Genomic DNA, 10,116 nt, shown 5'->3' on the forward strand with positions numbered 1-10,116 from the left:
CAATAGAGAAGACAGTGTTCACTGTAGGCTTATTCTCACCAAACCACACTGACTTTCAGATCAAGCACAATTTTTTTCTTATGAATCAGCAAGGGTCAGAACTCAAAATTAAGATGTGATTGGTTATGAAGATAAAAAAGAAAGTTTAAATTCTTTCACATCTGAGTTGTGGCATGAAAGCTTAATCCATCCTTCACATATGTCTGATATTGAAATGTAAAGTACCCAATATCAGACCATTCGTGTTTTCAAAACAAACATTCATTGGCATAAACCAGAGTTTTCGTTGTGAATGGGAGTCACATTATGACCAGCATGCCCTTTGTACCCTGTCCTTTTCTCCCCTGTGACCCGGATAGTGTTTTGGTCACCAGTATTTTGGTCACCTGATGCAAATAGCCAACTCATTGGAAAAGCCCCCAATGCTGGGTAGGATTGAGGGCAGAAGGAGAAGAGGGCATCAGAGGATGAGATGGCTGGATGGCATCACCAATGCAATGGACATGAACTTGGGCAAGCTCCAGGAGATGGTGAGGGACAGCGAGGCCTGGCATGCTGCAGTCCATGGAGTTGCAAAGAGTTGGACATAACTGAGTGACTGAACAGCAACAACCTGGACAGTAGTCATCTCTGCCACAAACTTTTTTCTCCTAATGCCCAATTTTACAGTACTCATCTCTTCTTATTTCCAAAGTGAACCTCTCTTCACAAAGCATTATTGAGTTGTTAAAGTTCAGTTTATTAGGTTTCTTCTTTTTCAGAAATTAATTTTATTATTTTTAGTAACTTACCCTTTATTGAATCTTTTTGCTTTTCACCATTAAAAGAAATCTGTAGGACGTCGTCTAAAATTTCCAATCATTTTTAGGTATCAATAAGTAGTCATCAACTCAAATAAAGAAAAGAAGAAATGAAAGAAAATGATGGGGAATTCCCTGGAAGTCCAGGGAATACAGAGTCTTAGCCATTGTACCACCAGCGAAGTCCCTGTGTCATTTTGTTTCCGAGTTGTATCACATTTATTGATTTGTGTAATGCTGTGCTATCTTGCACCCCAAGAATAACTGCCACTTGATTGTGGTTTATGATCCTCTAATATGCTGTTGAATTCTGTTTGCTAGTATATATTGTTGAGGATTTTTGCATCTATGTTTTTCTGGGTTAAGTGTGTACTTGTGTACTCAGTCATGTCTGGGATATTGGCTGGTAATTTTCTTTACTTTTAGTTTCCTTGTCTGTCTTTAGTCCAAGGGTAAAGTGAAGTCACTCAGTTGTGTCAGACTCTTTGTGACCCCATGGACTGTAGCCTACCCGGCTCCTCTGTCCATGGGATTTTCCAGCAAGAGTACTGGAGTGAGTTACCTTTTCCTTCTCTAGGGGATCTTCCATGCTGGTATTATAAAATGAATTTGAAAGGGTTCCTTCCTCTTTGATCTTTTGGAAGAGTTTGGGGAGGATTGGTATTAATTCATCCTTAAATGTTTGGAAGCATTTTCCTATAAATCCATCTGGTCCTCAATTTTTCTACTTGTGGAGTTTTGATTACTGAGTCAATCTTTTCCACTGTTGAATTTTTAAAGTTTTCTGTTTCTTCACGATTCAGTCTTTATACCTTGTGTGTTTCAGGAATTTATCCATTTCTTCTGGGTTTCCTAAACCATGCATGCATACTAAGTCTCTTCAGTCGTGTCCAACTCTGTGCAATCCTATGGACTGCAGCCTGCCAGGCTCCTCTGTCCATGGGATTCGCCAGGCAAGAATCCTGGCGTGGGTTCCCAGGCCTTACTCTGGGGGATCTTCCTAACCCAGGGACCGAACCCACTTCTCTCACGTCTACCTGCACTGGCCGGCAGGTTCTTTACCACTAGCTCCAATCCATTGTCATGCTATTGTTCATAGTAGTTTCTTATGATCCTTAGTATTTCTGTGATATTAATTGTAATGTCTTCTCTTTCATTTGTGTTTTTATTTATTTGAATCCTCTCTTTTCCTAGTCTAGCTAAAGTTTTGTCAGGTTTTGTTAACCTTTTTATAAAGCTAGCTCTTAGTTTCATTGATCTTTTCTATTACCTCGCTAATCTCTATTTCATTGATTTTTTTTTTTTTCGTGATCTTTGTTATTCACTTCCTTCTACTAACTTTGGGCTTAATTTGTTCTTTTTCCAGTTTTTTAAGTCCTAATATATGTTCTATCCTGGAGAACAATCTATATGCACTTGAGAAGAAAATATTTTTTTTTTCCTCTTTTAGGTTTGGTTTATTTGGTCTAATGTGTAGCTTCATTCAATATTTCCATATTGTTTTTCTTTATTGATGATTATCTGCGGTTGAAAGTGGGGTATTGAAGTTTATTATTATTATTAATTATCATTGGCTGTGCTGTGCTGCATAGGGGATCTTAGTTCAGACCTGTGCCCCCTGCAGTGGAAGTGCAGAATGCTAACCACTGGACTCCTGGGGAATTCCTATTATTGTTTTGCTGTCTAATCCTCCCTTTGTATCTGTTGATATTTACACTATGTATTTAGGTGCTCTGATGTTGGCTGCATAGATATTTACAATTTCTATATACTTAAAAAATTTATTGTTTTATTGAAGCATCGTAATGAGGCAGCATAGTGCAGTGACATCCAGTAACCCCTGGGAAACTTCCCAATCTGGAGCTGGTTCATCAGACAGCTCCTCTTGCTCTCTTCTCATGGGTCACATCAGTTCAGTTCAGTTCAGTTGCTCAGTCGTGTCCGACTCTTTGCAACCCCATGAATCACAGCACATCAGGCCTCCCTGTCCATCACCAACTCCAGAAGTTCACTCAAACTCACATCCATCGAGTCTGTGATGCCATCCAGCCATCTCATCCTCTGTCGTCCCCTTCTCCTCCTGCCCCCAATCCCTCCCAGCATCAGGGTCTTTTCCAATGAGTCACATACTGACCTTTTATTCCTACATTACCAGAATAGGGGCTTTTTAAACATGGGAATATCTTTCAGAAGGACTAGGTTTAGGATCAGGGATGTCCAGCCAACTTTGGAGCACAGAAAAACTAATGAAGGCACTAAGAAATGAGCTGGCTTATCTGAGGAATCACTGTATAAGCTACTTGCTTTGCTGTCATTTTTGATTTCCCATTTTAAAAAGGAACATGAAAGTGGATTAAGCAAGATTAAACTAGTTAAATATTTATTCAATAAAAGGCAGAAATGAAAATTGATCATTCTAGCAAAAACAGTATAAATACTCTTTAACAGAACTACCCAAAAGGGTCAAAGTAACTTGTTTAAGGTCATATGGCTATTAAGTGACTGAGTTGGAATTGTAACAAGGTTAGCTTCCCTCCAAAGCACAAGCATTTAGCCTTCACAATGTAATGCCTGTTTGTAAGTAGAGCTGTAGGAAAGTCCAGAAAAGCAGGTTTAAGTACCCTGGGCAGACAGCACACCAAGGCCATAAGGACAGCCAGGGCCAGTCTTCTACCAGCAGGACATGGACAGCCAGGAAGGATGCACACAGGAAAGTCAAGTTTACTGGGTTTCCTCCCTGTGCACTCTACTCTTTTGGCTGCCATCACCCATTCTCCTCTCTCTTGGATTTCTCACTTCAGGTACCTGGGGAGTTAGAGGCCATTAAGACTTTGTCATGTCCTGAGGGAGGCCACAGCTCAGGTGCCCTGCCTGTCCCTTAGCATGCACAAGGGCTCTCAGCCTGACAGAGGCAATGCTGATATTTTAAGAAAGACTTAGGATCTTTTTTCTGACCGTTTTTAGAATGTTTTTGCAATTTTGAGACTTGGTGACAAGATAATAATAATCATCTATGCTATGTTAAGTCACTTCAGTCGTGTCTGACTCTGTGCGACCCCATAGACAGCAGCCCACCAGGCTCCCCCATCCCTGGGATTCTCCAGGCAAGAACACTGGAGTGGGCTGCCATTTCCTTCTCCAATGCATGAAAGTGAAAAATGAAAGTGAAGTCGCTCAGTCATGTCTGACTCTTAGCGACCCCATGGATCGCAGCCTAACAGGCTCCTCCGTCCATGGGATTTTCCAAGCAAGAGTACTGGAGTGGGGTGCCATTGCCTTCTCCTAATAATCATCTAACCATAAGTAATGGAATCTATTAAGATACCACATGAAAAAACACCTGCAATTATACGTCCTCTGAAACAACTTACTTTGTCTTCAGATTTTCTCATGATGAGTTGAAAATAAATGCTTTTAGGAAGTGTCCATATGTAAGTCTTTTTATCTCTTCAGGATACGTAAAATAATTTTCTTCTAAATACCTGAAGACTGTGCTAAAGTTCCCTGAATCCCAAGTCCTGGATCTTCCTTATTCTGAGCTCCTCTTCATCCTGGTCACTATGGGGAAGGGAGGCAGGTAAACAAATGAGAGCAACAGAAGGAATCAATGGTGTCATTATATTTGCAGGTGTTTACAGATTTACATATATTTACAGGAAAGAGCAGCCAATCCTACCAGGATCCTGTTTTCTAGATCCCCGCCCCCCCCCCCCCAAAAAAATATATGACCTGCCTTACTATAGAAAGGGAGCTTGAAAGAGCCCCAGTCATTCCGACAATCATCTCAGAATGTCAGTCTTCACCTTTTCTCACCCAGGAAGCAGACCACAGTGGCTCTCACTTGTGGGTTCAGTCCCACCCAGCTCTAAAGGTAATTCTGTGTAAGATCAGATCAGATCAGATCAGTTGCTCAGTCGTGTCCGACTCTTTGAGACCCCATGAATCGCAGCACGCCAGGCCTCCCTGTCCATCACCAACTCCTGGAGTTCACTCAGACTCATGTCCATAGAGTCAGTGATGCCATCCAGCCATCTCATCCTCTGTCGTCCCCTTCTCCTCTTGCCCCCAATCCCTCCCAGCATCAGAGTCTTTTTCAATGAGTCAACTCTTTGCATGAGGTGGCCAAAGTACTGGAGTTTCAGCTTTAGCATCATTCCTTCCAAAGAAATCCCAGGGCTGATCTGATCTCCTTTAGAATGGACTGGTTGGATCTCCTTGCAGTCCAAGGGACTCTCAAGAGTCTTCTCCAACACCACAGTTCAAAAGCATCAGTTCTTTGGCACTCAGCCTTCTTCACAGTCCAACTCTCACATCCATACATGATAGGTGCATGTTAAAAACCTTGTCCCAGCAAAAGTGACGGGAATGAGTCTTTCTGGAAAAATAGCCTATCCCATTATTATGGTTGTGGGTGCCTGGTTGACTTAGTAGCCTATTAGCTGTTCAGATTGTCTTTTCATAATACAAACCCCAGATAGACAGAATACTTATTTCCTGCCAGGCTTTTCTCTTAGAGACCCTAAAGCCCCTGTCTCCCAGCCCATGTAAGACAGCGTGGACATGATGGACAAGAGATGATGTTTCTTATGATTCTAAAGGCTCACTGGTCTTCTTTGGTTGCCACTATAATCATTTATTCATTCAGAGTCAACAAGCATTTATTGCATGTCAAACATTGGGAATTCCTGGGCAACAGCTCAGGTGATTTCCTGTTCTCATAGAGACCACTAATAATTGACAGACTCAGTTATATTTCAGAGGGATTTCACCTTGATGCTGCTGCTGCTAAGTCGCTTCAGTAGTGTCCGACTCAGCCCACCAGGCTCCCCCGTCCCTGGGATTCTCCAGGCAAGAACACTGGAGTGGGTTGCCATTTCCTTCTCCAGTGCATAAAAGTGAAAAGTGAAAGTGAAGTCACTCAGTCGTGTCTGACTCTTAGCGACCCCATGGACTGCGGCCCACCAGGGTCCTCGGTCCATGGGATTTTCCAGGCAAGAGTACTGGAGTGGGGTGCCATTGCCTTCTCCACACCTTGATGCTAAACCAGCTGAACTTGGAGCTTATCCTTCACTAGAGTACTCAGAGAGAGTCTTCTGTACTCTTATGTTGTTATATACTGATGTTCTCCAGATAATTATCTACTTCCACACAGGCTTACCACTCCCTGCATCCCACTCCATCTCCCTCACCTGGGTAGACCTCACATTGATAATCCATTCTCAATTCGCTAAACTCCTCAGCTTCTGAAACTTCTACTTTCACTCTCTTTCAGTCTCCTGACTTGAAACTTGTCATTGTCCGGAACTATTTCTCCTCTAAAACCATAAATACCACTCTCCAAATCTCTGAAAACTTTCCATGCCTTGAACTTTCTAACATTTTCCTTTCCCCAGCCCTCCTTAGTGAGATCCTCTCTCCTACCACTTATTTTTGTTTTCACTTTTTATCAGCCCATTTCCTGATATCTAAGTCCTGCGGGCCACTTGAGTTGCTTCCTCATTTCAAACTCCCTGACTGTGTCAGACTCCCAACATACTTTTCTTATACAACTCCAACTCTGAATCAGGCAGGCTGATAATCTCTCACGGACCCTCTGATGGCTGCTTGAAAGGACCTTGCAGCAGGGCATATTGATGCTGCTTAACAAATGCAAGCTTTCAGTCCAATACTTGTCTTTACCAGGGCCCCCTTTCCTCTCAGGTGATTACATTAGACCCTTACCAACTTTCAGAAGCTTCCTGTCCAACCAACCTCTCTGGCTCCTGCTAAGCAACTCATCCTCCATTTCACCCCCAAAACACTAGCAGATGTAGTGTCTAGATTCTACCTACTATTGCTGATATTTATCTTTATTTTCACCTCTGTCACATTTTTTCCTTTCAGAAGTCTGAAAATCATCTTAAATGATCATTTACTCCTCAAAGAGCAAAGTCTTCTTGTAGATTTTATAATTAACTCTCTCTCATATCCATCCCCTCCCCTGGACTCCCCTTACCATCCTGTTGGTTTAGACTCTCTTCTGTACTTTCTGGACTGGTGCAGTGGTTTCTTCATGAATCTTCCTGGCTCCAGACATTCCCCATCCCAATTCCTCCTCCACATTGCAGTCAGAATGAATGTTCCAAAATGCATGCTGCTGTGTTGTGCTAAGTCACTTCAGGAGTGTCCAGCTCTTTGGGACTCAATGGACTGTAGCCTGCCAGGTTCCTTTGCCCATGGGGTTTTCCAGGTAAGAGTACTGGAGTGGGTTGCCACTCCCTCCTTCAAGGGATCTTCCTAACCCAGGGACTGAACCTACATCTCTTATGTCTCTTGCATTGGCAGGTGAGTTCTTTACCACTAGCACAACCTGGGAAGCCCTCTAAAATGCATATGGTCCTTCATTTTCTGTGTGTGTGTGTCAGCATAGTGCTCTTTCTGGCCAAGGCCAAAAAAGCTTCCTTTTTCTTTCCTCATGTTCTTGACTCTGTTAATAAAATGCTAGAGTCTGGAGAAAACTTTCATCTTTATTTTTCTCTCCTTTTCTTTCACTTAATTTTCTGTGTGAGTTGGGGAGAAATATATCTCGGTCTTGAAGCTTGAGCTCTCGGGTGGATTTGTCTGCCCTCAGGATATATGAAGTCTTTTCTCCTTCATGTGTGATCAGTAGGGCAGGTGTGACTCCTGAAGGATAAAGATAAATGCATAGGGTCTTGGATCCCAGTTGCAACCTAATGTAGATTCCTCAACAGTAAAGCTAATATTCTGAGCCTTTTCTGAATTCTATGTCTGTTACTGCATCATTTCAGAATCTGCAGAAGGTAGAATGTAAGTAATAAGCATTTACAAAGCTATTTATAACTTTTCATCATCCGGATCCCACTAATACTTTTATATCATCTAGTGTTTTTAAAATTGAACATCAGTGTCTCCTGACATCTGACCACCACACAGTCTGTGATTCAGTCATTCCATAGTAGTTCTTATTGCTTAAACAGGTAATGCTGTTTCATTTGTACAAAAAAGTCTTTTCTCATTCTGATTCTCCATTCTATTTATTCTTTAATTCCTGTTCAACTGTCATCATTTCTGTGAAGTCTATTATTAGCCCCAAGGAAAGGTGATCATTTCTTTAATTGTGTTCCCAAAGTTTCTTATACTTTCCTTTCTTATAGCTGTGTTTACATGCTATTACAATTAGTTCAGTTCAGTTCAGTTCAGTTGCTCAGTTGTGTCTGACCCTCTGGGCCCCGTGGATTGCAGTGCACCAGGTTTCCCTGTCCAACTCCCAGAGCTTGCTCAAACTCATGTCCATCGAGTCAGTGAAGACATCCAACCATCTCATCCTCTGTCATCCTCTTCTCCTGCCTTCAGTCTTTCCCAGCATCAGGGTCTTTCCAATAAGTCAGTTCTTCACATCAGGTGGCCAAAGTATTGGAGTTTCAGCTTCAGCATCAGTCCTTCCAATGAATATTCAGGACTGATTTCCTTTAGGATGCACTGGTTTGATCTTCTTGAAGTCCAAGGACTCTCTAGAGTCTTCTCTAGCACCACAGTTTTAAAGCATGAATTCTTTGGGACTCAGCCTTCTTTATGGTCCAACTCTCACATCTGTACATGTCTACTGGAAAAGCCATAGCTTTGACTATAAGAACCTTTGTTGGCAAAGTGATGTCTCTGTTCTTCAATATGCAGTCTACGTTTGTCACAGCTTTTCTTCCAAGGAGCAGTTCAGTTCAGTTCACCCGCTAAGTCATGTCTGACTCTTTGCAACCCCATGAGCTGCAGCATACCAGGCCTCCCTGTACATCACCAACTCCCGGAGCCCACCCAAACTCATGTCCATTGAGTCGGTGGTGTCATCCAACCATCTCATCCTGTTCTCCTCCTGCCCTCAATCTTTCCCAGCATCAAGGTCTTTTCAAATGAGCCAGTTCTTCGCATCAGGTGGCCAAAATATTGGAGTTTCAGCTTCAACATCAGACCTTCAAATGAACACCCAGGACTGATCTCCTTTAGGATGGACTGGTTGGATCTCCTAACAGTCCAAGGGACTCTCAAGAGTCTTCTCCAACACCACAGTTCAAAAGCAATAATTCTTCAGTGCTCAGCTTTCTTTATAGTCCAACTCTCACATCCATACATGACTACTGGAAAAACCATAGCCTTGACCAGACAGACCTTTGTCGGCAAAGTAATGTCTCTGCTTTTAAATATGCTGTCTAGGTTGATCATAACCTTCCTTCCAAGGAGCATGCATCTTAATTTCATGGCTTCAGTTACCACCCACAGTGGGTGCCCAAGAAAATAAAGTCTGTCACTGTTTCCCCATCTATTTGTCATGAAGTGATGGGGCCAGATGCTATGATATTAGTTTTTTTAAAGTTGAATTTCAAGCCAGCTTTTTCACTCTCCTTGTTCACCCTCATCAAGAGGCTGTTTAGTTTTTTCTTTTCACTATTATTATTATTGAAGTATAGTTGATTTACAATGTTGTGTTAGTTTCAACTGTATAGCAAAGTGATTCAGTTATAAACACACGTATATTTTCAGATTCTTTTCCCTTATAGGGTACTACAAATATTGAATATACCTCCCTGTCCTATACTAACTGTTCCTCCTTGACCTGCATACAAGATTCTCAGGAGACAGGTAAGGTGGTCTGGGTCTCGCACTTCAGAATTTTCCAGTTTGTTGTGATCCACGCAAAGGTTTTAGTGTAGTCAATGAAGCAGAAGTAAATGTTTTTCTGGAACTCCCTGTCCATCATATCTTAGACTTAAGAACAACCTGATTTCGTTATGACAAGAACCTGCTTCCATTCAGTTTCCAAAGATGGGCATAATTCAGGACAAGCACAGAAGAGCAGATCCATGTACTAGGCCCTCTACTTAGCACTGGAGAAGCTGGTTTGAGAGAAATAAATCAAGCCATATTTGCAAAGATTGGCATCTTGACTCTGGATTGCCATCGTGACTCTGGATTACGGTGGCTTCAAGGGCAACTTTGGAATTGTTCTATGATCTTTGGCCTCTAGATTTTCCAGTCACCTCCATCTGGAAGGAAAGAATTGAAATTGGCTTATTAACCCCCACAAACCATACATGAGAATCAAGCATTGCTTGATCTTCTAATGTGAAATGGCCCTTATTCTTGGTACTTGCCTTTCCTTATGGGAGTTGTTTTCCTTGTTTACATAATGAGGGGACTAAAGCAGAGCTCCATGGAGCTGGGATTACAGCAGAACCAAAGCATAGCAGCTTTGGATTTTTGTTTGTTTTCTTCATCTTTCTGCCAATTCCGGCCACCTCCCTTCCTCTGGGGCATGCTGAATTCA

The sequence above is a fragment of the Bos indicus genome, chromosome 3 (genome assembly GCF_029378745.1).
Source record: "Bos indicus isolate NIAB-ARS_2022 breed Sahiwal x Tharparkar chromosome 3, NIAB-ARS_B.indTharparkar_mat_pri_1.0, whole genome shotgun sequence".
Taxonomy (NCBI): domain Eukaryota; kingdom Metazoa; phylum Chordata; class Mammalia; order Artiodactyla; family Bovidae; genus Bos; species Bos indicus.